Source organism: Mesocricetus auratus, unplaced genomic scaffold (assembly GCF_017639785.1).
Source record: "Mesocricetus auratus isolate SY011 unplaced genomic scaffold, BCM_Maur_2.0 Super-Scaffold_100011, whole genome shotgun sequence".
Classification (NCBI taxonomy): Eukaryota; Metazoa; Chordata; class Mammalia; order Rodentia; family Cricetidae; genus Mesocricetus; species Mesocricetus auratus.
The window spans coordinates 29428075-29454885 of record NW_024429195.1 but is presented as its reverse complement, the minus strand read 5'-3'; the positions used below and the strand labels follow the sequence as shown (position 1 = coordinate 29454885).

At 43.4% G+C, this 26811-nt stretch overlaps 1 pseudogene; it reads left to right on the top strand.

Moving 5' to 3' along the window:
• Positions 1–12895: 12895 nt before the first annotated feature.
• LOC101844375 lies at positions 12896–16878 on the top strand (annotated as a pseudogene).
• Positions 16879–26811: the final 9933 nt, after the last annotated feature.

The following is a 26811-nucleotide window of genomic DNA, read 5'->3' as shown; positions in this document are numbered from 1 at the left end:
AACAAAGAAGAGACTGGAACAGTGGTTTTCAGAGGGGCATGTATAGGAAGGGAAAGGGACCACTATCACTGTTAATGTATTTACAGACACACTTGGGTTTTATTGTAAGTCTGTGTGTTATTTGCTACCCACCCCCAAATTCATATGTGAGAATCCTAACCCAGTGTGGCTCCAACCAGAGTGAAGAAGTAAGGAGGTTGGAATGAAGGTACAGGGCGAGGGACAGATCAGACAAGATGACTACCTGCACCAGTAGAGGTACCTCCGCCCCTCCCTCCCTCCCTCCCCTCCCTCCCCCTCCCTCTCCCTCCCCCTTCCCTCCCTGCTTCCCTCCCCCACCCACTCTCTCCCTCCCTGCCTCCCTCCCCCACCCTCTCCCTCCCCCTCCCTCCTCCTTCCTCCTCCCTCCTCTCTCCCCCTCCCTCCCTTCTCCTCCCTCCCTCTCCCTCCTCCCTCCCTTCCTCCCTCCCTCCCCCACCCTCTCCCTCCCCTCCCTCCTCCCTCCTCCCTCCCCCTCCCTCCCTTCTCCTCCCTCCCTCTCCCTCCTCCCTCCCTTCCTCCCTCCCTCCCCCTCCCTCCCCCTCCCTCCCTGAGTGTAGACCAAGGAAAGGCTGTATGAAGACAAATGAGAGACAAGCACCATTTACAGACAGTAAAACAGCCATCACCAGAAACAACCCCACCAGGGCCATGACCTTAGACCTCCAGAGCATTGAAAAAATTAACTTCTGATATTGAAGCTGCCCGGTCTATATGCTGTTACATGACAAGCAGAGCTGAGCAAGCAGCATGTTGATTTTGAAATACATAATGGAAACTAACTCATAATTCTTGACCATTGCGAGAGGAAGAGAACAATGGTCCCCCTTCCCCCTCCCCCCCCGTATGTTCTCCTCTTGAAGGAACTTCTTTCTGGCTTTGTTCTAGGAAGACAAATATTGCTAACAACATGAGAGCATTAACTATTTCAATTTTCCTTTAAAAAATATTGTATCAATAGCCCTTCCTTGTGATGTCTGTTTCAGCACTGTCCTTTGGTAAGCACAGAGAAGCACATGATGGCTCCATTCCCACTGATCTCAAGAACTCTGTCCTCAACACTCCACAGGCTTTCCCACTTCACAAGAAGAGTTAGGGAGTTAACCTCTATTGTTTTTCCTAGTCTTATCAGCCAGCCAAATTCCAGACAGCCCTGTTAACAAGGCAGGATTCATCCAAGATGGCTAGAATGCTCTATGGAGTTGTTGACAAGGAAGTTGAAGCTGCTATTTGCTTCCACAGACAAATATGTAGACCATATCTAGCAGAATGATCCAGGCCTAATAATCCAAGCCCGACAGGGTCACCTGAGATGGTGATGCTTCTCAAGTATAAGATGTGTTGAACAATCAGATGAAAAGAACCAGGAAGACTCACAGAGTACTTGACCAATAACATGGCACATAAAAGCTAGGCGTGCTTCACTGAGGTAATGAAAAGATGCACCTCCCGGCCTAGCACAGGGAGGCACTCAGCGCTCATTACAGGGCGCCAGCGACAACTGCTGCTAGGGTTCACTCTACCTCTGTCTCCATAACAATGAAGCCCCACTTTTGAGGACTTATAATTCAGCCAAAATAATTTGCTGCAGGAGTGTTTCAAAAGACCTTCTTATAACCCTTTCAATAAACTCCAACATCAGAAATTCTGAGCTCTAAAGAGCCTGCCACTTCTAAAGCTGGTCTTGTTGTGTGTTAAGTTTTCAGTTGTCAGTCACGTGGGCTTTATTTCTGTTATGTGAAGTTCTTCTAAATCACATCTCACTTTGGTTAATAGGCAGTGACAGGAAATGAAGGGTTTCAAACTGATTCCTTGGCTATTTTTCATTAAGAGAATGACTACTACGAATGGTGTTTGAATGTGAAATGTTAATGCGTGCTTGCTAGGAAGTCAGAGTTCAAGCCTGAAAATCTAGACGTAGAAAATATGCAGATTGTATTTCACCTGAACTACACAGTAAAAGTCAAGTGCCTGGAGAAGTTTCTTAACTTTTTAAGGTACTAAAGGAATCATGGGAAATACTATCATAGAAATAACAAATCACTTAACCCAAGACTGGTAAGCTGGAAGCTCATGTCCATGGTTGGCCTTCCTCAAAGTGAAGCAAATTCAACATGTATGAATCTGTAACACACTAGCAAAATAAAATTCCTTCTTGGAGCGCTCCAGCCATCTTAGTATCTCATCAGACCTGAAAAACATGCAGAGCTTGTTTGCTTGCTCTTACTCTGTCCCTTCTCTACTTTTCCTGTTGCCGTGACAAGGAACAACTTGGAAGGGTTTGTTTTGGCTCTAGTTTTAGGGTCCTCTGTCATGGCAGGGAAGACATTGCCACAGAGGCAGTGGGTCACGTTGGATCTGCAGTCAGGTCGCATGAGGCACCAGTGTTGGTCTCAGCTCTGTCCAGGACTCCGGTTCAGGCTTAGTGCTGTGGACACTGAAGAGCGAGGTTTACTTCCTCAGTCAAACTCGTCTGGATACATCATCAGAGACAACTCAAAGGAATGTTCCCACGGTGATTCTAAATAGGGTCAAGTTGACAGGAAGATGGCAGTCACATTCTGTGACTCCAGGACTGCAGTCAACAGCTGTCAATCACAAAGCTGATGTCAGCAGTCGGCAGTAACCCCTGGAACAGGGTCTCCCTTCAGAGTGGAAACTCCTAGGCCTTAGTCCCTTGCTAAAGGTTGGGCTCCCAGCACCCTGACCAGACTTGCTGACCTTACGGACGCCTGCCCTGTATGCTGACACCCATCCCTGCATCCTTACACACTCTGAAGGTTGGCAGCCACTGAGACACTTCGCCAGTGGTTATAGGTACTATTCCCTCAACTAGAATAGACACCTTTTAGATATTAAAATATCGTTTGTCAGGTATTAGACTGTGAAGGACACAGTCAGATAAATGCAATTAAAGCATCCTCTGAGAAATGACTGTGACTCAGAGAAAGTCCTTGCTGAAAAATCTTCCGTCATTGGTGACAGAACATTCAGAAGCAATTCAACATTATTAAGAGACTACTCTAAAATGCCAATGATCTTTAATTCAGTGATTCACTTATAAAGCTTTTAAAGGAGGGTGGGACAGCATCCTCCTGGGCCAGTGAGATGGTTCAGTGTATACAGATGCTTGCTGCCAAGACTGACAACCTGAGTTCAATCCCCAGGACTCACGTAGTGGAGCAAGAGAACATTCATGCGCGTTGTCCTTTGACCTTTACACATACACCACAGCACCTGTGTGCCTAGCTTCTTCCCCTCTACACCAAATAATTGAATAAATGTACATTAAAAAATTTAAACCCTCTTTTACAAAAAAAAATTCATGGCAACCTGAAAATGGGGGAATACTGAAAACTCTAAAACTTGTCACCAATTGGTAAGCATATTTTTAAGGCTTTACTGGATGTTTCCATTGAAGCTTCCCAGAAACAGATGCTTCTCTGGAAGAAGCTTCTATAAGAAGTTTCTATGGAAGCATTTTGTAATATAATGTAGAAATAATCTAGTGTGTATTTTACACTTTTACTACATTTCAACCCAGTCTAGGCATATTTCAGGCTTCCATCCCACAGCAAGCTAATGGCCACCATGTTAGAAAGCAGCGCCCTAGAAAAGGGCTCTATCCAAGCAAGAGATAGCTGAGAAGACAACAGCAAAAATGGAGACAGGAGAACAGCGTAAGTATTAATGTCATGATGAAACAAATACAATGAGCAAACGGGAGAAAAGGCGTGGAAAGCATAACCTCCACAGTCCAGGTGGGGTAACTGTGAGTGACAGCTGTCTCATCCCGGAAGGGCGTTAACATCCCTGGCCTCGCCCTGCTAGATGACAGCAGCGCCCTCAGCTTCACTATCAAAATCATTCCCACTGTCCTAGAGGCAAATCTCCCCCCCCGTTTAGGGGTGGAGGGACATGATTTAACTCTAACAATGGTAACAAGCAGAATAAAGATACAATTAAAAAGGTAAGCACTAAGGCAGAACTAGACATCCCCCACAAATACTGAAAATGAAAATAGAAGAGCAAAGGATGCATCATTAATAAAGACAAATAAAAGCAGTATACAGCATGAATCATTACAAATGTATTCAGGGCATACATACCAGCCATAGCAATAAATATGGACAGGATGCACTTACCCGCAGTAAGACAACCCACAGCTCATGGCAATACAAGAACAGGTTCTAAGTTCTAATATTTTTTTTCATTTTTATTATCTATATGAGTACGGGTGTTCTGCCCGCATGTATGTCTGCGCAGTACTGAATGAGTCCAGAAGAGGGCAGAAGATCCTCTGGAGCCGGAGTTACAGAGGGTTGCAAGCCACTATGTGGGTGCTGGGAATCAAACCTGAGTCCTCTGGAAGAGCAGTCCGTGCTCTTAACCGCTGAGCCGTCTCTCCAGCCCCATGAACTTCAAAACATCCGTGTTTCAAATGGATGGTCTTACAAAAGGCATGGGCGAATTGCTTTCTAGATCTCACTGGTAAGGAAGGCCCTGGTGGACTGTGACCAGACACGTAAGTGAAGGAACCCTTTCCGCCTCAAGTTGCTTTTGGTCATGAGTTTCATCACAGCGACAGGAACTGGCAATTGTTAAGAACCTCTAGTGGGGTGCAGTAGAAAGCACTCTTTCTTCCCATAGGCGTTGGAGGACTGTGTTAGTTATTTTCTCACTGGTATGACAAAACACCCCACAGGGACCTTAGGGGCTAGTTTCCTGTTTAAGAAAGACACTGTCCACAATGGCAGGGCGATGAAGCAGATGTTCACACCACTTCAGCAACAGGAAAGCAAAAGGCGGTACCCTCAGGATGCCAGCCTCAAGCCCCGCCCCACACGATCCACTTCCTCCAGCAAAGCTCTGCCTCTTAAAGGTGCCCCAAGCTTCCCATGAGCCTTTGCGGGTATTTCCACTCAGGCTGTGCAATGGCTCAGAGGCAAACTCATTCGGGTTGGGTTTGCTTCTTTTGTTTGTCTGTATGAGTCGTCCGTTACAGCTGTGGGTTCCGATGTGCATAATCCAGACAAGGCCTTCCCCAGAGTAAATGGGCTCTGCCCCCTGTATTTCTTTTCTGAGTAAATACGCAATAGAAATTTAAGGACGCTGTAGTACTTTGTCTAGGGAAAATAAGTCATTGAAAATATCCCATAGGTGATAATTTCCACACCTTCTCATGGCTGTTTCACAGAGGGAAGGCCTTCATGTCTTTCAATCCCTTGGAGGAGCATGCGTTTAACAGTTCGTCTAAGCATCCGGAATGAAACTCCATGAGGAAACCCCCTCTCCTGAGAGTTGCTTTGGTAGCCGGTGGTGGAGGGCATCAAGTCTTGGAAGAGGACGGGCACCCTTTGAAAGAAAGGTGCAGTGTGAAAAATAGACCAGGTGGGATGGCACGGAGAAAATCTGTCTACAGTCCTGGGACGGGAAACGGTTCCTGAGGACATTTTTTCTGGAGAAAATCTGAAGTTTTGTGAGACTTGTTTTCCTGATCCAACAGGAAAACATATTCTGAGACTTGGCAAGAAGACTGCCTTGCTTCGCCTGAGTCAACTGATGTGCCACACATACATGTGAGGTGGAGAGAGAGAGTGTGTGTATGTATGTGTGTGTGTGTGTGTATGTATGTGTGTGGTGTGTATGTGTGTGTGTGTGGTGTTTGTATATATGTGTGGTGTGTATGTGTGTGTGTGTGTGGTGTTTGTATATATGTGTGGTGTGTATGTGTGTGTGTGTGTGTGGTGTTTGTATATATGTGTGGTGTGTATGTGTGTGTGTGTGGTGTTTGTATATATGTGTGGTGTGTATGTGTGTGTGTGTGGTGTTTGTATATATGTGTGTGTGGTGTGTATGTATGTGTGTGGTGTGTGTGGTGTGTGTGTATGTGTGTGGCGTGTGTGTATATATGTGTGTGTGGCGTGTGTATATATGTGTGTGTGGTGTGTAGGTATGTGTGTGGTGTGTGTGGTATATATGTGTGTGTGCTGTATGTGTGTGTGTGCTATATGTGTGTGGTGTGTGTATATATGTGTGTGTGTGGTGTGTGTGTGTGTGATGTATGTGTGCGTGGTGTGTTTGTGTATATGTGGTGCATGTGTGTGGTGTGTGTGTTTGTGGTGTGTATGTATGGTGTGTGTGTACGTGGTGTGTGTGTGTGGTGTGTGTGTGTGGTGTATATGTGTATATGTGTGTTTGTGGTGTGTGTGGTGTGTGTGTGCTATATGTGTGTTGTGTATGTGATGTATGTGTGTGTATGTGGTGTGTTTGTGTTTATGTGGCATGTGTGTATGTGGTGTTTGTGTGGTGTTTGTGTGGTGTGTGGTTGTGGGGGGGGTTGTATGTGGTGTTTGTGTGGTGTGTGTGTGTGCGCGTGCGTGTGCACGCATGTATGACATGGGGTGGGGTGATTGGCACACTCACCCATTCAGGCGTGTGTATGTATGTGGAGGCCTGAGGTCAGCGTTGGGTATCTTCCTCTGTTGCTCTCATCTTATTTTTGTACCAGGGTTTCTCACTGAACCTGGAGCTCACTAATTGGCTTGGCTGACTGGCATCACCTGTCTTTTGTTTCAGGGTTTTCTCTTGAAAAGCATTGCAGACACACCATTGTAGGAGCTGACCTGGCCTGTTTTGCCACGTATAATTCTAGAGATAACTTTAATCTTCCTCTATGTCCACTCTCACTCACTTTTCTGTGCTGACTATCAAGCCCAAGGCCTCCTCCCACACATACCTGCATGAGTTCTCTGCCACTGAGTGCAGGGAAGCCATCAGCTTTGTTTCATCAAAGAAGTAAAGCTGGCCACCTCGCTGTTCCTGTTGCTTCCTTTCCTCCACCCCTTCTGGAAGGAAACCTGCCTGCTTGACCTTAAGCCCAACACATAATTACTTTGCTCTGGTTTACTAAAATAACGATAATGTGTTTAATCCTCATGCTTTCCCTTGGTTCATTTGTAAAATAAAGAAAGACAAACTGAAACACATAATGTGTAACTAATTAGTAAACTTATAATTACATTTAAACGAACCATGGTTTCAATACATCACAGTAAGCAGCCGGTCTTGAAGACAACAGCGCCCACTGCAGCGCGTCTGCACATTATTTTGGGGTCTGTGACCACAGTTCAGTCTTTAAGCCTCTTCTCCCTAGTTTCTCTTGATTATTCAAAAGTGCTGAATAGTCCTGGATGCTACAGGGTGGTACTGGATGGCCTAGGATGCTACTAGATGGTACTGGAAGGTACAGGATGGTCCTGACTGGTCCTGGATGGTACAGGATGATCATGGGTGGTCCTGGATGGTACATGGTGGTTGTACTGATGGTATAGGGTGGTACTGGATAGTGCCAATAGTCTCCTCTCCCACAACCTCACCCCACCCCACCTTTTTAATCCTTAGAGATACAGACAGACATCACCAGATGCACAGCAGAAGTCCATGTTTTGTGCAGGCTCTCAACTGAGACACAAAATTAAAATCTCACACCCAACACAGTAGGACTAATACAGGTGCCACTAGGCCCCCAAAGACAAGAGATTGCAGGCAGGGGATGTAGCTCAGTTGGTTGCCTTATGTGTACAAAGCCCTGGGTCCAGGCCCCAGCACTGCAGAAAACAGGCGTGAAGGTGTGCTTCTGTCATCCCACCTCTTGGAAGGTAGAAGCAGAGGATCAAAAGTTCAAAGTTAGCTTCGAACTAGCCTGGACTACATGAGACTCTGCCTCAAAAAAACAAAGGTACTATGTCTTTTTAAAATTAAGAATCCATAGCAGTTATCTTGTTATAACAGTATATCAAAAGGCCGAGTGAATTTGAAGCAGTGTTTTGACTAGAAAACTGAGCTCCTCAGTTAACATCAAACACAAAAACTCCAGGTCCTCCATTAGAGACAGCTGTACATATTTTAGTTTCTAGATGAGGAAGGGAAAGGGGCAGAAAAGCCGAGAGGCTGAAAGAGGTTTGTGTTAGCAGCTTGTGTGGACCTCTCATCAACATTTTCTAGTGCCCCCTGGTGACAGCTCACCGAAGATAAACTGTGTTTACACAGGCTCTGTTCTCTGGAGATGCCCTTCCTTATAAATGGACATGATACCATCCAGGACAGGCCTGTGCACTCTCCAGATTTCCTACCCTAGTTGCTCTGAATATGTCAATAGAGACTTATGGTCTTCAACCTCACATTAGTGTCTATCAGAATTCTGAACATTAAGTTAGCATGTTGGATAAAATGATGGTGGGACTTCATGATTTAACTATGTATATCCTTTTCCTTGAGCCTGAGAGTATTTTTCATTACCATCTTCCATCATATTTTTAGTTTATCCATGAAGAAAGAAAAGTGTAGGGGATGAGTATTAGCCAAGTAACTTTTGGCTACCTTCATTTGAAGCTGCTGTGCTTATTGGCAACATCCTAGAGCGAAGCCTGCATCTTGACAGCTAAGAAAGCGCCCTAGGTTCACCACATGAGATGAAGGAAACATAAAAGATATTTTGAACTTGTCTGGTTAGAATAAAATTCTTGTTGTATGATCAGAAGATGCCCACTAAATAGTAAAGAACCCAGAAGAGATAAACAACAAAATGCTACTTGCCATAATAGTTCTGGAGAAAATAACTTCATGCACCAAGCGCAAAGAAAGACAGCCAGACAGCGACAGAATCAAGCTGATCCTTGAGCAGGGACCATGAAGAACCATGTGACCATAGTGACTCAGGCAGGGGTGTGTTTTTTTTCTGAAACACGGCACAACACTGTGTATTCCCTGACAGCTGCCAGAGTGTGTCATAAATGACTGGAACACCTTCTATGTGCCTATAGGCCCCAGACTGTCAAATGTAGCTCTGGGTTGGATTTTCATCTGATTTTCAATGAGATGACTGAAATGAAGGAAGGTCATGGGGATACATGATAGTTCAGTGAGGGGACTTGCTTTTAGGATGTTCATGTGCTTGAGTGCACATGTGTGTTGGTACATGTGTACATGTGTGCATGTGTAAATTCGCATGTTATGGAAAGGGCTAGAGGACTACTTTGAGTAGTCTTTGAGTAGTTTCTCAGGCACTGTCCATCTTTTGTTTTGTTTTGTGGTGAGTGTATTAGTTATTCTTTGTTGCTGTGGTAAACACCATGGTCAAAAGCAACTTAGGGTAGGAGTTTATTCTGGCTTGTAGTTAGGGAGGGAGAGTCCTTAAGAATTGAGGCTGACAGAGCAGGAAGCTGAGATATCACATCTTCAATCATATACAGACAGAAAGCTTGAAGTCGGGCAAGGCTATAAACTCTCAAAGCTCACTTCCAGTGACATAGTTTCTCCAGCAAGGCTGGACCTCCTAAAGGTCCCATAGCTTCCCTAAACAGCACAGCCAAGCAGGGACTAAGTGTTCAAATATGGAAGCCAATGGGGGGCATTGTGGTGATACATTGTTTATGATCTAATAAAGCTTGCCTGGAGATCCGAATACAAAGATAACCACAGCCATACAGGCCAGGCAGCAGTGGCACATACCTTTAATCCCATGACTCAGGAGACAGAGGCATCTCTGTGAGTTCAAGGCCACTCAGGGCTACATGAGAGTGATCAGTCTAAAAGAAACAGAGCTCACACCTTTAATTCCAGCACTAGGGAGGTATATAAGATAGGAGTAGGCATTCAGTCTTAGGACATTAGTCTCCAGCCACATTGAGATCATGATCACTCTCGCCCTGGTAAAGGTGAGAGCTCTCTGACAGCATGGTTACTTTGCTTTTCTGATCTTCAGCTTGAACCCCAATATCTGTCTCTGAGATATTATTATTTGTGCTACATGACATTTCTCATTCAAACAACCACATAATATCTCTCACTGGCCTGGAATTTAGTGATTCAGCCAGGCTGACTGTCCAGTGAATGATGTGACCTCCTATCACCATCAGTCTGATGCTGTGTGTGACCTCCTGTCACCCATTCTGTCTGATGCTGTGTGAGTGTGACCTCCTATCACCCATTCTTGTTAAGAGAAGCTTTCCTTGAGAGGAGCCTTCTCGCCCGCCTGGTTCCAGATCCGCATCAGTCCCAAATAAACACACAGGAGGCTATATTAATTATGAAGCTGTTGGCCTTGCTTGTTTCTTACTGGCTAGCTATGACTTAAGTAATTACCCCATAATTGTTAACCTAAGTATTTCTCTTACCGGAGAATACTTCCGGGATCCTACCCCATGGCGTTACATGCCGACTCTCTTGTGTTTCTCCTTCCCAGAATCCTCCTGGACTCCTAGTCCCTCCCATCTAGATTTCTATTGGCTCAACAGTACTTTATTGACAAATAACAGGCAAATAACAGGACTTCCCCAACATCTCCTCTTTTCTGTTTAAACAAAAGAAAGGTCTTAACTTTAACATAGTCAAATTATATATAACAGAACAGTTATCAAGTAAGAATACAGTTAAAATATTTTGTCTATCAACATTTAGCAAGATTTAAAGACAATATCATCTATCTCATTCTTGTGAGTCCAAAGTCCTATGTGTAGTTTATCTCTTATCATAACTAAGGAAAACTATAATTATAACTATCTATCTTCAACTCCATCAAAGACCACAGGAGGATAATATATAAACACTAGGATTGACAGAGACATATTCTGTCTGATCCTGTGTGAGTGTGACCTCCTATCATCCATAGTCTGATGCTGTGTGAGTGTGACCTCCTATCATCCATAGTCTGATGCTGTGTGAGTGTAACCTCCTATCATCCATAGTCTGATGCTGTGTGAGTGTGACCTCCTATCATCCATAGTCTGATGCTGTGTGAGTGTGACCTCCTATCATCCATAGTCTGATGCTGTGTGAGTGTGACCTCCTATCACCATCTGTCTGATGCTGTGTGAGTGTGACCTCCTATCATCCATAGTCTGATGCTGTGTGAGTGTGACCTCCTATCATCCATAGTCTGATGCTGTGTGAGTGTGACCTCCTATCACCATCAGTCTGATGCTGTGTGAGTGTGACCTCCTATCACCCATCAGTCTGATGCTGTGTGAGTGTGACCTCCTATCATCCATAGTCTGATGCTGTGTGAGTGTGACCTCCTATCACCATCTGTCTGATGCTGTGTGAGTGTGACCTCCTGTCACCATCAGTCTGATGCTGTGTGAGTGTGACCTCCTATCACCCATTCTGTCTGATGCTGTGTGAGTGTGACCTCCTATAATCCACCCAGTCTGATACTGTGTAAGGATCCCAGGCTTCACAGCAAAGCACTTGAAGGAATCAAGAATGAATTGTCCCCAGATGAAGAAACAAAGCTGCTGCTATTCACACAAGACACAACTGTGGAAAAAATTCCTATACTAGCAACAAGTGACTTTAGATCAGCAGTTTTGTAAAACTAGGAGAAATAAAATAAGTTTATGGGGAAAAAAACTACATTAATCCTGTGTCTCCAATAAGTAGTTGGGATAGCATTAGACATGCCTAGGGCCTATGAAAAAGGGATTTTGAGATTTCTGTGGAGAAAATTATAAAACATAATTAATCAGCATAAAACAAGGCCTAGATAGAGAGACATACCATGTTTAATGAGTAATCAAGTGGGATGTGATTTTTCTTCAGTTAATTTATGTATTAAATAGAAATTAAAATCTTAACTGCTTGTGAATTTTGACAGGCTATATCTAAATTTAATGTAGAAATATGTAAATCCAAAATTAACAATCACAATTCCAAAAAGAACAGCCTAGATTTACTTTATGAAATAGCAGGGTTTTAGAAACGATTGAGATTGAAGCCACATAAGTGCTGGGAGGGGAGCAGACCAGTAGACCAACAGACACACACTACACTCGTCATTCCAGGTCATTGTGGGAATGGCTATTGAGTAGCAGTGGGAAAAGATGAAACTTCATCCTTAACTTATGCCACACAGAAACAACTCAAGCTCTGAGAAGTGAGAACAATGGCTTCCTAGTCCAGAGTGCGGAAGGATTCCATCACCAGCCACAGTGAGGACTGTTCTCTGATGCTTACCAAGTTCTCATAAGTTCATTAAGTGCTGAGGTGACAGCTCACTGGGTAGAGTCACACTGTATGAAGTATGAAGACCACAGTTGGGATCCCCAACATGCACATAAAATACAGCCAGTCAGTGTTTGGGAGGTAGAGACAAGGATCCCAGGGAAAGTTGGGTAGCCAGACTAGCCAACATGACAGGCTCTGTTCAGTGAGTGCCCCGGGCTCAGTCAATAAAGTAAAAGGTCATCAGGAAAGACACAGATATCGACCTCCGAACTCCACAAGCACACACACATATACATATGTGAACACACATGCACATATACACTAACCACATACAAGCACATGACCAAAAAAAAAGCTTAACTTCATCGAGCTCCATCACCATAAACATCTAAAAATATAACCCATAGGGTGTATTAAGAGAGCAGCAACACACATGACTGAACTACTATACTTCAAAGGTACAATCAGTTTACAAAACCCTGAGCCAGAGAGTAACTGGATGCTCACAGAGTTACCAGGACTGATTTTAAGAGCAGTGCAGTCGACAGGGAAAGCAGAAAGCACTGGGATTGCCTGGCCAAACCCGATGTCACTACAGAGCAGGGGACAAGTACACACCTCTAGATGTCCCACCGGCAGTAACTGCAACGGGCATAGTGGCCTGAATCAAATAACAAAGAACAACTCGACATTCTCACCCGGGGCTCCGTGACAGAGAGAAAATGTCCCTAACCCGTGGCTGTGGCTTTTTCAGTGCTTTTCTCCAGATGCAAAAGAGAGGCCCTTCTGTCCACGGCTTAATGAGTTTGAGGAGTCCCAGGTGAAGGCGGGTGAAGAGGCATCATTAAAAATGGCAGTCAACTCTTCTACCCGAAAACCAGGTAGGCTGGTGGCAGATGCCCTCTTCCCGCTCTGTTCCCAAGACCCAATCCCTCAGTCTCACTCCCAGCTCTGCTTCAGAACACCTGCTGCAGCCTTCCTTCCCTCTCTCAGCATCACCTGTGGATCCCACAGGCCATCCCCCTCAACCTCCCTCTCCCCACTTGTTGCTTCGTCCCAGCCCCCAACTCCAGCAGGCACGCTCCACTAACCCATGGACCACTCCTGCCAGGGAAGCAGGGAGGCCTTCTGTAGATCTTTCTGCCTGCTTCATTCGGTTCCTCTAGATCCAACACCCCAGTCTCATCCCCTCACTGGTGACTGTCACTGTCTCCTCCAACTCCAAGGACATGAGCCATTCATATTCTTGTTGAACATTCTGTTCTCCTGTCTTCTGTGGACCCCTCAGACCCCTACCCTGTCCCTATTCCTTTTGGGGGTGGGGGTTGAGACAGGGTTTCTCTGTGTAGCCTTAGAGCTTGTCCTGGAACTCACTCTGTGGACCAGGCTGACCTCAAACTCACAGAGGTCCGCCTGCCTCTGCCTCCCAAGTGCTGGGTTCAAAGGCATGCGCCACCACCACCTGGCCCTGTCCCTATTCCTAAGTGTCAATACCCAGAAACACATTTTACCTGGGAACGCCCCCTTTCCCCCCATGACTATCAGGTCTAAAGAAAATTTCCTACCAAGCAGCACACAGCTATCACACTCCAAAAATGCAGAAAGGAAACAGGAATCAAGGAGAAAAACAATCCTCTCTCCCCCCCCAAAAAAATCCAGAAATCCGCTCCTAGACCTATAATCAACCCAATTCCAGATTCCTAGATGCCAGGATAAAAACACTATCAATGACAGCCAGAGCCTTAGTCTCCACTAGAGCCCAACTATCCTAGCACAGTAAGCTCTGAATATTCCAGCACAATTGAAGTACAAGAAAAAGACATTAAAGCTGCCTGTATGAAGATGTTAGAGGTCCTTAAAGAGGAAATTAATAAATCCCTTAAAGAAATCCAGGAAGACACAAATAAACAGTGCAAAGAAATGAATAAAACTATTTGAGACCTAAAAATTGAAATAGAATCAATAAAGAAAACCCAAACTGGGGGAATTCTGGAAATGAAAAATTTAGGAATTTTAACAGGAACTAGAGGCAAGCTTCATCAACAGAATACATGAGGTGGAAGACAGAATCTCAGGCATTGAAGTATGACAGAAGAAATCAACACATCAGTCAAAAAATGTGAAATCTAAAAAACTACTGCCACAAACATTCAGAAAATCTGGGACACAGTGAAAAGACCAAACCTAAGAATAACAGGAATAGAGGAAGGAGAAAAACTTGACTCAAAGACCCAGAAAATGCTTTCAACAAAACTAAAGAAGAAAATTTTTTGAACCTACAGAAGGAGATGCCTATTAGGGTACAAGAAGCTTTAAAAACACCAAGTAGATTGCACTAGACAAAAATTCCCCTTAGCACATAATAATTAAGACATTAAACATACAGAAAAAGAAAAAATATTAAGACCTACAAGGGAAAAAGAAAAATAATATATAAAGGCAGACCTATTAGAATTATACCTGACTTCACAATGGAAATGCTGAAAGCCAAAAGGTCATGGACAGATGTGCTACAGACTCTAAGAGACCACAGATGTGAGCCCAGTATACTATACCCAGCAAAACTTTCAATCATCATAGATGGAGAAAACTAGATATTCCATGATAAAGCCAAATCTAATGATATCTATCTACAAATCCAGCCCTACAGAAGGTGCTAGAAAGAAAACTCCAATTGAAAGAGGTTAACTACACTCATAAAAACACAGGGAACAAATAATCTCAAACTAGCAAAATCAAAAGAAGGCAGACACACACTTATATGCATATACACCCCCACCAATAATAACAACAAAATAACAGGAATCAAAGCCATTGGACATTGTTATCTCTCAATAGCAATGGTCTCAATCAAAAGATATAGAATAACAGAATGGATTAAAAACAGTACCCATCCTTTTGTGGATCCAAGGAACACACCTCAACATCAAGGGTAGGCCTTACCTCAGGATACAAGTTTGGGAAAAGATATTCCAAGCAAATGGACCTAAGAAGCAAGCTGGTATAGCCATTTTTTTATCTGACAAACTAGACTTCAAACTGAAACTAATCAAAAGAGATAGGGAAGAATATTATATACTTATTGAAGGAGAAATCCACCAAGTTGACATTTCAGTTCTTACCATCTATGCCTCAAACACAAAGGCACCTAACATTTGTAAAGGAAGCACTACTACAGCTTAAATCACATATGGACCTTCTCACACTGATAGTGGAAGACTTAGATACCCCACTCCCACCAATGGACAGATCATCCAGGAAAAAAAACTAACAGAGAAAGGCTGGGCCTAACAGACATTATAAACCAAGTGGACATAACAAATATCCACATAACATTTCACCCAAACACAAAAGAATAACCTTCTTTTCAATACCTTATGGAACTTTCTCCAAAAATGATCACATACTCAGGCACAAATCAAGTCTCAATACAAGAAAACTGAAATAATTAACTGTATCCTATCAGACCTACATGGATTAAAGTTGGATGTCAACAACAATAGAAACAAGAGAAAGCCTACAAGTTCATGGAAACTGAACAGTTTTCTATTGAATGAAAAAAATGGGTCAAGACAGAAATAAAGAAATTAAAGACTTACAAGAATTCAATGAAAATTAGTACACAGCATACCTAACTAATGTGACATAATGAAAGCCGTTCTAAGAGGCAACTTCATAACACTAAGTACCTACATTAAAAAAAAAACCTGGAAATGATCAAATTCAATAATGAAATTTAAGAGTTGGTTCTTTGAGAAAACCAAGATAGACAAACCCTTGTCCAAACTAACTAAAAGACACAGAGAAAGAGAATACCCAAACTAAGAAAATCAGAAATGAAAACGGGGACATAAGAACAGACACTCAGAAAATCCAGAGAATCATAAGGACATTTTTAAAGACCTGTATTGCACAAAATTGGAAACTCTAAAAGAAATGGATAATTATCTCAATAGGTACCAGTTACCAAAATTAAATCAAGATAAGCAATTTGAATAGATCCATAACACCCACTGAAATAGAAGCAGTCATTAAAAGTCTCCAACAAAAAGAATCCCAGAGCCAGATGGCTTTAGCACAGAATTCTACCAGATTTCCAAAGACTTAAAGCCAATACTCCTCAAATTATTCCACAAATTAGAAACAGAAGAGTGGGTTAGAGACGCACGTGGCGTGGCAGAGGAGACCAAGTCTTTCCGAGGCGAAGGTCTCGTGGGCTTCAGTCCCAGCGGTGGAGGCGGTGGTTTCAACCGTAGTGGAGGTAGCAACAACCACTTCTGAGGGGGAAGCAGCGGTGGTGGCAGTGGTGGCAATTTCATGGGTGGCGGCTGAGGAGGATTTGGACGAGGGGGGGCAGATGTGGAGGCTTTATTAAATTCCAAGATCAAGGACCTCCTGAGCGTGTCGTCTTATTAGGAGAGTTCATGCATCCCTGTGAAGATGACATCGTTTGTAAATGTACCACAGAGAACAAGGTGCCTTACTTCAATGCTCCTGTTTATTTAGAAAACAAAGAACAGATTGGGAAAGTGGATAAGCTATTTGGACAACTGAGAGATTTTTATTTTTCAGTTAAGTTGACAAAAAACATGAAAGCATCTTCCTTTAAAAAGCTACAGAAGTTTTTATATAGATCCATTTAAGCTGCTACCATTGCAGAGGTTTCTGCCTGGTCCTCCCGGTGAGAAAGGACCTCCCAGAGGCAGAGGTGGTGGTGGCAGGGGAGGTCGAGGAGGAGGAAGAGGAGGTGGTGGATTCCGAGGAAGAGGACATTAGATGTGGCAGCTGACAGACCTCACCATTGTGTTTTCCTTGTGTGATCCGCTTCTGCTGCGACGAAGTCTGTGTCTGGAGCAACCTGGAGGATGGTGCTCTGTGTCAGTGGAGATGAATCGTCAGCACTGGGTAGAAACAAGTGGGAGCAAACAGTCAATGTTGCTCAGAAAAAGCATGAAGAACCAACCCTGCTTTGTACAATAACTGGCACTCTGTGGGTGCTTAAAGAACAACGGGACTTTTCATTTGAAGCATAGTTGGCTTTTCTAAATAAATTTTTTATTAAAAAGAAACAGAAGAAACTTTGCCCAATTCATTCTATGAGGCTGCAGTTACCCTGATACTCAAACCATATAAAGACTAAAAAAATTATAGACAAGTTTCCCTTCTGAACATAGATGCAAAAATACTCAATAAAACATTTGCAAACCAAATCCAAGAGCACATGAAAAAGATCATCCACTATGGTCAAGCAGGCTTCATCCTAGAGATGCACAGATGGTTCAATATAAGAAAATCAATAAATGTAATTTACAATATAAACAAACTGGAAGAAAAAAACATGATCATCTCATTTGAGGCAGAAAAAGCCTTTGCCAAAATCTAACACCACTTCTTGATGAAAGTCTTGGAGAAATTAAGGATACAAGTGACATACTTCAACAAAATAAAGGCAGTTTACAGCAAGCCTATAGCCGACCTCAACTTTAAATGGAAAGAAACTCAAAGCAATTACACTAAAATCATGAACAAGTCAAAGTTATCCACTCTCTATGTACACATATTCAATATAGTACTTGAAGTCTTAGCTAGAGCAATAAGACAACTAAACGATATCAAGGGGATACAAGTTGGTAAAAATGAAGTCAAAGTATCTTTACTTGCAGATGATATGTTAGTATACATAAGTGACCCTAAAATTTCATCAGAGAACTCCTGCAGTTGATATACACCTTCAGTAAAGTAGCTGGATACAAGATTAACTCACAAAATCAGTAGCCCTCCTATATACAAATGACAAATGGACTGAGAAAGAAATCATGGAAATAGATAATAGAAAATATCTTGGGGTAACTCTCACCCAGCATGTGAAAGACTTGTATGATTCAAAAAGCAAAACAAAACTTCAAAACTTTGAAGAAAGAAATTGAAGAAGATAGTAAAAACGGCTGTCCTGCCAAAAGCAATCTACAGATTTAATGCAATCCCCATCAACTTTCCAACACAATGCTTTACAGACCTTAAAAAGACAATTTTCAACTTCATATGGAAAAACAAAAAACCCAAGATAGCCAAAACATCCTCTACAATAAAAGAACTTCTAGAAGGTCTCACCATTCCATATTTCAAGTTGTACTACAGAGCTATAGTAATTTAAAAAATGGCAAGATGTTGATATAAAAACAGACACTTTGATCAATGTAATCAATTGTAGATCCAGAAAAAAATACACACACCTATGGACACAGGATTTTTGAAAATGAAGTCAGAAGTACATACTAGAAAAAGGACAGTATCATCAGTTACAAATAGGGTTGGTCAAACTGGATATCTGCATGTAAAAGAATGCAAATAGACCCATATATATCACCTTGCACAAAACTCAACTCCAAATGGATCAAAAAATTCAACATAAAACCAGACACCCTGAACATGAAAGAAGAAAAAGGGAATGGCTTTAAACACATTAGCACAGGAGAAGACTTCCTTAACAGGATACTTATAATGCAGGCACAAAGGTCAACAATTAATAAATGGTACCCCATGAAACTGAAAAGCTTCTGTAAGGCAAAGGACACCATCATTCATACAAAGAGGCAGCCTACTGAGTGGGTAAATATTTTTACCAACTCCATATCTAACAGAGGACTAATATCCAAAATATACAAAGAAACTAGATATTAGAAACCCCAAATAATCCTATTAAAAGTGGGGTTATAGGCCGGGCGGTGATGGTGTACGCCTTTAATCCCAACACTCGGGAGGCAGAGGCAGGCGGATCTCTGTGAGTTCGAGGCCAGGCTGGACCGATAGCCTCCGAAACAATACAGAGAAATCCTGTCTCGTAAAAACCAAAAAAAAAAAGTGGGGTTATAGATCTAAACAGAGAATTCTCTGTGGAGGAAACGCAAATGTCTGAAAAAACACTAAGAAATATTCAACATCCTTAGCCATCAGGGAAATGTAAATCAAAACCGCTTTGAGATTCTATCTTATACCTGTCAGAATGGATAAGATCAACAACACAAATGATAGCTTACACTGGTGAGGATGTGGAATAAGGGGAACACTCATCTACTGCTGGTGGGAGTGCAGACTTGTTCAGCCACTGTGAAAATCAATACGGCAGTTCCTCAGAAGGTTGACAATCTACCTCAGCATTCAGCTATACCACTATTGGGCACATCCCCAAAGGATGCTTCATGCTACCACAAAGGACACCTGCTCAGCTGTGGTTATTGCTGCTCTATTCATAATAGCCAGAAATTGAAGACACCATAGATGTCCTTCAACAGTAGAATGGATTTTTTTTAATTTGGTACATTTACACAATGGAGTATTACTCAGCTGTTTAAAAAAATGACATGAAATTGGCATGACAGGTAAATGGATACAACTATAAAAATACCATCCTGAGTGAAGTAACCCAGACTCAGAAAAAAATATGGTATGTATTCACTTACATGTGGATATTAGTCCTTAAGTAAATTATAACCGAGCTGCAATCCATTGACCCAGAGGTTAGGAATAGAGGAAGGGCTTAGTGGGGGAATACATGGGTCTCCCAGGGAGGGGGGATAGAACAGATTTTATAGGTGGAATGGAGGTGTGGTGGAATGCAAATGGGAATATCAGGTGGGGAGGAGGGAACATTGGGTTGAGGAAGGAAATGTGGGAAGAAACACCTAAAATTGAGGGGCACTTAAGGGATGGTGTGTAAACCTTGTACAGTGGAACCCTCCCTAAAATATATGAAGATGATCCTAATGAGGTCACCTACAATGTGGGCAATGGAGTCCTAACTGGCCATCTCTTGTCACCAAGCAAGTCTTCTAGTACTGGGTCTGGGTTGTATTCAACTGAGGTTTGGCCAAACAGCTGAGTATGTTGCTAAGATGATGGGCTGCTCCCCACAAACTGACTGCCAGGATTCATTGCCTAAAACAATACCCACTCAACTCACTGAACATAAAGAAGCTGAGCTGGAACCACAGGGAGCCTTCACCCCTACATTCTAGTGTCTGTGGTGTGAGATGGTACTCTATGGGCTACCAAAACATATGTGAAGACTAACCCAGCAACAAAACCTTTAACCTACAATCTGTCCTGCTTGCAAGATATGCTAGAACTTGTGGGAGAAGGCAACCGAAGTCTGCTTTGACTTAAGGCCTACTCCATGAGATGAAACCCATACCTGAAACTAGATAGCCCATAAACCTAGGGGAAAACTAAATACCGTGTGTGTGTGTGTGTGTGTGTGTGTGTGTGTGTGTGTGTGTGTGTACCTGTGGGTACAAAGTTAAAAGTGTCACTTACTTATAGTCTTAAATATATCTTTCTCCAAATTTTAAGGAATACATTAGTAACACATATAAGGAATTTTTAAGAACTAGGACATAAATTATAAAACCATAAGGAAAAATAATGGTAAAGGCTGATAAGCGTGATTATGTGAATATGGAAATCTGTAGAATGCAAGGCAAACTGAAGAAATGACAAATGTCAAGCCAGAGAGAGAAGCAGAGAAACTGGAGCCGAGCAAATCTTGACAACATCTTGGTGGTGTGGCAGGGTGAAGAGAACTGTTGACATACCCAGTTCTTGGTGACACTGAACCAAAAAACAAAAAAACCTGCTCGTTCATGAACTACAACACCCCAAAAGGGAGCAACTGATTAAGGGAGTTAACTGATTAAGCTGAAACTGACTGGAGAAAATACAGACTTGGGAATAGGTAAAAAATGTATTTTATCATGAACTTTTTACTTTAGATTTTATTATAAATTTTGGTATTTTAGAATTACTTCTTTTAAAAGGTTTATTTATTATGAGATACATGGTTTATACAAATGTATTTATGTGCACCACATGCCTGGTGCCCTTGGCAGACAGGAGGGGACATCAGTTCCCCAGTAAAGAATGTGTGAGCAGCCTCGTGGGTTCTGGGAACAAACCCCTGATGAGCCATAGAACCTCTTAACCACTGTCTTGCCCTTGCTATAAACTATATAGAGATAGATGTGTGGAAAGACTGCCCCTACCTTGGTATTTTATCTTGGGGAAATTAATGTTGGACTGCGAATGACTAGACAGAGGAGCCCTGAAACACATGCAAAAGCATCAAAACATGTCGAGTAGATATCAGAGGCGCCTTAGTCAGCAGCTTAAGCTGGAAAGGCAAGCGTGCTGGGGCACGTGCAGGTGGGGAGTCAATCACTCCGTCCATTGCTTCTTAGTTGGAAAGAAATCCCGAGAGAGGGGCTTAAGTGTGAGACATCAGTATAGAAATAAATAAAAACATGGGAGGGAGAGGGAACTGGGATTGACATATAAAATAAGATTGTTTCTAATTTAAAGTTTAAAAATTAAGTGGAAAGAAAGGAAGGAAGGAAGGAAGGAAGGAAGGAAGGAAGGAAGGAAGGAAGGAAACCCCGCTAGCATTTTCCCCATAGCTGCAGAGTAAGAGTGGCATTTGAATCTACAAAACCTCGAAGTCACTGAAGGAAAACTAATGAGTTGTGCAATGTCAATTTTTAAAAATTATTCACGGAGAAAGCAACACAAGTAAAGTAAATGAGTCATCAACAGCAAATGAGGGAAAAAGGTCACTCATATCAAGGAAAAGGTTACATTTCAAAATATGTATTACAGATCCACAATTCAATAAGAAAAGGAGTAAAACACAGAAAATATATAAGGACAACATCAACAGGCTTTCAATATTTGCGTGTGCATGGGTGTGCGCATGCGCTTGCAGGGTGAGCGAAGATTCTTGCAGAGTTCTTGGACCACCTGCAGGCTCCGCCCTCTCCTCCTTTCTGTGGCTGTGTTGCTTCTCCACGATGGCTTGCCCACAAGCTTCTAGACTACTCTCCTGCCTTGTTTTTCAGTGTGTGGGCTCTGGTGATAGAACCCAGGTCCTCAGGCTGGAACAGCAAGACTTTGACTGCTGTAATTATGATGCTTGCTTTCTCGGTAGCAGAGAAAGAGGGGAATACAGCTGCCTGCTGCTGAAGAAGCTAGGAGGACAGTCAGGCAAGCCTGGCACAATCACACAGGAGCAAGCTGGCGTCCTTGTCCGAGGAAGGAGTGTGCATCCTTATCTCATGGGAATGCCCTAGAAGCACACCCATGTATGTGCTGAAGGAGAGCTGTGTAAGACCATTAATTACACCGTTTTTTCTAACAGCAAATTATTGAAAATGAACCACAAGTGCCCAGAAGGGGGCTAGGAAAATAAATTACAGTGTAAAGGTGTGTATGGCTAGACTGCCACTAAACATATAGATGAGGAAACGTGACATACATCGAGGCCGGCTCTCCAAAACGTCCTGTGACGCCCAGGATATAAGACAAAGGGAAGAAGTCTAACAGCAAACCATGAGATACGATTAAAATAGAATTTAACTTTAAGACAGTTTATATTCAAATTAAATGTATCAAAAGATTCTAGAAAAAAGAAAGGGGGAAGTATGTGTGGCACGTTATAAAGAACTATAGTGTTTGAATGCATAAAGAATTCTTATAAATCTATATAAGAAAAAGACGATTTCCATCCCACATTCAGACCGTATAGGACTAAACTGTGATCCATTCCTTTAATTGCAATGAAGTATAAGACACAGAATCACAACAGTGTCCTCCTCACTGGCACTCAGGGTGAAGAAACTAAACGAACAAAAGAATATCTTTTATTTTTCTCTATCGTCACAGATTTGCCATTTACTTGGAAAATAAGCATATTCATATACTTCTGGTGAGAGGGAATATTTTTGGCCACTTGGAAGCATCTACAAACTTGAGAGTTGGAGTGATTAGGAAGATCTAGAAATATCCAGCAACGCCTTTAATTGCTTTTTGTTTTGCTTTTTGTTTTGCTTTTTATGTGTATGGATGCTTTGTCTGCACAGATGTTGGGACACTATGTGCAGAACAGGTACACATAAATGTCGGAAAACGGCACGAATGCCCTGGAATTGGAGTTGAGACACCGTGTGAGCGCTGGGAATCGAACCTGGTCCTCTGGAAATAGTCAAGAGCCCTTGAACACTGAGCCATGTCTACAGACCCCAAATCATTTTTAGTGAGTGAAATCCTGACTCAGCAATCCTACAGGGTGAGAAGAAAGGAAAGAGAATTGGAGGTTGGAGACAGCACTGCGACTCTCCAGCCATCGGCATTCTGGTTAGCAGGGAAGCTGGGTGATTGCTACTACAGCACACAAAAGATGATGATGACATCTCAAACATGGACGAGGGAAACTGGTGAGAACCGGCAAGGGGTGCTTGCTCAATGTTTATAATTGTTCACCATTTGAAAGGAATGGTGATGGGCCAGGGTCTGTAGGTGTGGGTACCCCTGGGAACTACAAGGTGGAAGACGAGAACTAACTCTGACCTCCACACAAGCACTCCGAAGGCAGAGGCAGGCGGATCTCTGTGAGTTCGAAAAACCAATGAGGAGAGAGAGAGAGAGAGAGAGAGAGAGAGAGAGAGAGAGAGAGAGAGAGAGAGAGAGAGAGAGAGAGAGAGAGAGGGAGGGAGAGGAGGGAGGGAGGGAGGGAGGGAGGGAGGGAGGGAGGGAGAGAGAGAGAGAGAGAGAGAGAGAGAGAGAGAGAGAGAGAGAGAGAGAGAGAGAGAGAGAGAGAGAGAGCAGGAGGTATCAAGGTCGCTTTGTGCTCCGGAGGTAAACCAATCCAGTCCTGCAAGGGAATTCATTAGGCAGTGTTAGCCTCTCTTAAAGGAGCCAGTAGCTACCAGCGTCCACGTGAGCTCTGCGGCTAAACAACTACTTTTTCCATACTCGACACACTTGAGAGAGGGGAGCCACAGGTGTGAGAGAGACTGAGAGGCACCAGGCTCACTCTGCACCCACGTGTGCTCAGTTGGCCTGGACCATTCCATCTTCTGGTCAAGACACCTAGGAGATAGATGGAGGAAGGGGAAGATAAAAAACGGCGGGAGAGAATCAAGGCAGCACTAACTCACCAGACCAGCTGCCAAGGGAGGAGGCAGCAGGCGGGGTGGGGGTGGGGGAGGGCTTGGTGTGTCACTTCCTGCTGTACTTAGCTTGTCCTCCAGATGGCAGCAGCAGAACGAAATAGAGAAAACCCGTTTCCATAGAAACAGTCCGCGTCTACTACGCAAAATCTCAGGGCGTTACTTGAAACAATACGTCTTTAAATTATTTTCTTTAGGCACCGAGGTACTTCCGCGGTGCTTCAATAGTTAAAGATCAGTGTACAGATGTCTTCAAGATCATTCAGTTGCTCAGGCCACCAATAATTGACATTAAGATGGGATTTCTATTATACCAAGAATACCTCTGAGATCTGCTTCCTATTCTTGAACTTTTACGTGTGGAAGCTTAGACATCGACACTGAAAGTGAAATATGCTTTGGAAATTAAGGGAAACCCTTCCTATGAAGGGCCAAGTAATGGCATGAATGAACAGGAAGCGAGACTACAGCGGGCTGGCAAGGACCCAGCACACCGTAGCAAGCTGCTGGTGTTTTCGTAACTTACCCAGAGGGACATTTTATCCTCACATGTATATTGGCTGGGTTACCAAGGATCCCCAAGGACTTGGTATGTCATAGTTCATCCTCAAGAAGTCCCACCTCTATAGTGATAGACCAGTTTAAGATGTTTGGTTTACCTCTATGTCTCTCAGAGGTGCCATTTGGACCCAACGTGGTTATCACCAGAACTGTTTTATTAATTTAAAACCCTTCTAAAGTGACCTTTTCTTTTTTGTGATAGGGACTTTCATAGCAGAGGCTAGCCTTGAACTTTCTTTGTAGACAAAGATGTCCTTGAACTTCTGGTCTGCCCCTCTACCTTCAAAGCACCGTAATAAAAGATGTGTTCCACCACATCTGTTTTATATGGTGCTCGAGAGGGAATATAGGGCCTGGGGGATGCTAGGCAAGGACTCAGCCAACTGACCTACTGACTAAGTAAGTGGGAATTGATTAACCAGGGTCTCTGGCTTCCCTGTGTTCAGTCCGTGACTTAGCTAGACCTTGCAGAAGCTGCCAAGAACAAGATGGACAGCAAGGCTCTGCTGCGGTGTGCCCAACCGGTCGTGGGGCTACCCCTTTCCTCCTATGCCCCACTGTAAACATGAACCGGAGTTTAATATTCCGCCTTTCCTTTGCTCCAACCACAACATCTGAGAAGGGAAAATCAGGACGAGGGAAAAGGTTATATACAAAGTTGTCTGTGATAGGAAGCAAAGTAGAGGTGATTTGTAATGGAGACGGCTGTGCGAGCGGGAGACAGAGTAGTCACGAGTCAGTGGACTCTGAGAGGCTCGGGGCACCCAGACATCTCAAGAGTGAAGCATAGCTGCTGGAACCCTCGCATAGCAAGCCGAGCCCTGGGTTCGAGCCCTGGGTTCGAGCCCTGGGTTCAAACCCAGCACCTTAGCGGAGTGTGTTGGCAGATGTCTTTAATCCCAGCATCAGGGGGTACAGGCAAGTATTTCCTGGTCATCTTCATCAACTCCAGTCTGTGATATGAGACTCTAGACAAACAACAAACAAATAAACCATTTTAAAGTTTCACCTATCTGTAACAAACACACACACACACACACACACACACACACACACGCACCCTGTGCATGCACAATAACAATGAATGATGATTATGATGACATCAGATACTGTAGTGATTTCATTATACTCTCCCTAATCCAGGCACTACTTTTAAGTATTCTGGCCATGAGATTCTGGTAACTGGCATTTCATCTCTTGAGCTCTGGCACTCTCTTGCAGCTTCGTGAGACTCCTGTCTCTCATACACTATGGGAAGTCATGTGCACTCTATCAGAATCTTTGATTACAGGAAACGATTCTCTTTAAAATTAAGTTATCCTTTTGTAAGCATAGGCTGTTCCTCAAGTCATCTTTTGGCAAATGAAAAGTCATTAGTAGCACAGTGAGAAAGTGTAGCCACTGGGAAGGATGCTGATTTCTGAATCTTGGACCTTCGGCATCTCTGGATTTGGAAGAGCTGAGAGCCGCAATTATAACTGTGTGTCTGTGACACCCCTGTGAACGTACCAGGGGACAGCAGAGGGGTGCCTCCCTTCCCCCCACACCTGTCATCCACCTGCCCAGTCAACTGTTGTAAAGGACAGCTGCTCCAGTCTGTCCCACTCTGCAGGACAACAGGCGAGCACGGCCCAAGAAGCAGAACCTAGGTGCTGGTGTGTGGAGGTTAAGTGAACTGTGCAGTCACGGTACTTGGCACTTGGTTGCAGTTGCTGATTTGATTGTAACCGGCTGTATTTAAGCCCCTTTGGACCCTGTGTTCTGTTTACACCGTGCTCACTACAACCAGTGACAGAAGAGACTCTGTTACAAGAATGAATTCCATCTCTTAATCCTGGTTCCAGTTTTCTCTTCTCGTGTGCGTGTGGGGGTGGGGCGGAGTGGGGGTGGGAGGTGTATACATATGTGAAGACCACAGCACAGCCTCTGATATCGTCCTTGGGAATACTGCCTACCTCCTAATGAAACAGGGCTTCTCAGTGACCTAGAACTCAGCAATTAGTCTAGACTGGCTGGCCAGTGAACCCCGAGTGCTGTGATTACAAGGGTACTCCAGCCCACCTGCCATCTTTAAATGGGCACTGGGCATCAAACTCCCAGGTACTTACAAGACGGGTGCCTTAACACCATCACAGTAGGGAAGTGTGGCAAGCAGGCAAAGCATGCTGGGAATAGTGCAAAGCTTTTAAAACCTCACATCTGATTACGC